Genomic DNA, 2,057 nt, shown 5'->3' on the forward strand with positions numbered 1-2,057 from the left:
ATTGAATGGTCTTCAAGAGTCGCCACTATCTGACTCCTTGGTGCTTCCACCCAAACTAAAAAAGGTGCAGAATAGACCTAAAACTAAAAGGAGACTCCAAGGTGGAGAAGTAACCAAATCAGGTAATTACTTGAAGAATGTTGGGACAGCAATGACTTATAGTTCTTGTGGCATACAAGGGAACAACAAGAGAAGGTGTATAAATATGAGGTATGATAACTATGGTCCTTCAACTATCACTGAACAAGCAACAACCACCACTGAACAAGCAATAACACCAATGCATAGTAGGGGCGTAGGTGTATATACTTACCTTAATGGATAACACCAATGCAACTGAAGTACTGTTTATAAACTTGCGTATAGATTAATTCATTAAAACACATTCCATGTCATAAATACATAAGAATATAAGCAACAACAATTAAGTGAAGAGTGCTAGAAAAAACCATCTAAAGAATATATTTGGACCCTCCATTTTGTTGCATTTTCAACATCACCTTCTTGGTAGCCAACTTTCTTGCAATTTGAAGTCTTCCACCATGAATTTTCCTTAAAATTTCTCACCTCATTCTTCAGTTCTTTGTTTTCCTCCATTAAATTAAAAATAACATTCCTCAGCCACTCTGAATGGTCTTCAACATGAACCCATATGTAAAACTTGCAACCCCTGGTGTTGACTTCAGGATCATCATCAAAGCATGCTAGAAATCTTCTGCCAGAATTGTCCTTAGTCCATGACCTAGTCTTGGACATGACGAATCCACAACAACAATTCTTTGAGGTTGGGAGACTTCTGTTCCTTGACAAATATTTCTGCAAAAAAAAAAAAATCTTTTTTGAAACAAAAGTTTTACAGGATAATAAACATTTACAAGTTTGAAAATTTATCACTGCAGTTGGTACCTAGCAATACTGGATTTTTTTTTTGGAGCTTCAGAGCACAACAAGAAGGAGAAGTGGGTGTTAATTGGAGAATTTCGGATAAAAAATCACATTTTTAAGAGCCATAAAAAGCCATATTAAGTTAACGTTGGGAAATAAAAAATTTATCGTGTAAAATATAATGTCATTCTAGTTTTTTGGGCCAAATAAACAACTTTTTTTGTATATTAAATTCAAAGTTAATAGAAAAGTTAACAGAGTTGTACTATGAGTGATGAGCAAGGTATAACTTTTACAGCTTGGGTGAGTAATCTGCAACATTATGCAAAGTTTAGTATCCTCTTTTATACTTAACTTCTTGCTAGAGAATAGATATGACTAATAGGACTATATTGATTGGGCCTATAACTAGATATATTAATCTTATGAGGTCACACATTTAGCACAAGTTGGACAAAGCAATTCAACTCCATTTAAGATCAGGGTTGGGCCAGTCCTAAGGGGAATAAAAGGAGAATTATTTCTCGTAACTAGCCTATGACTCTTCTATTATATATATGATATAATATTTTGGTGTAGGTGATCAGTTCTTTTAGTTAGTTTCTTTTCATAAAAGAGAAAGTTAAACTCTAACTATTCCCTCTAACCGACGCCTATACAACCTAAAAGCAAGAGAGATTTTCTCTCTTTCGTTCTATCAGACGTTGGTGTTCAATTGGTGCTCGTGGACTGATTACAGGAGCAACACTTGGGTCTCTCGGATTTTCAAAACTTCCATACAATGGGGAAATTACGCTAGGTTTAATATTTAGTCCCTATTGAATGATTCATGTGTGTGATTATGTTTGCGATCTTATGATAGATGCTAGGAAACCATTTCCTGAAATTTCGCTATATGCATCTCTATGTTCCTACAGTGGTATCGGTTTTGTCTAATTCATAATATTCATATGATCATGTAATTGTATGCAAAGTATTTTTTTTTATTCAATTAAGGGAGAATTTATTTATGGTTTGAATTTGCATAATTGATATTTGATATTAATTGTTTGGAAATTGTAAATAATTGATTTATTTGTGATTTATGCTCAAATAATTTTACAAACGTCCGAATTTTTTTGTATTATGGATGAAATAAATTGGTTAATTCACTACAAAATTTTCAGATTTTT

This window comes from Beta vulgaris, chromosome 5, assembly GCF_026745355.1.
Source record: "Beta vulgaris subsp. vulgaris cultivar EL10 chromosome 5, EL10.2, whole genome shotgun sequence".
In the NCBI taxonomy this organism is placed as follows: domain Eukaryota; kingdom Viridiplantae; phylum Streptophyta; class Magnoliopsida; order Caryophyllales; family Amaranthaceae; genus Beta; species Beta vulgaris.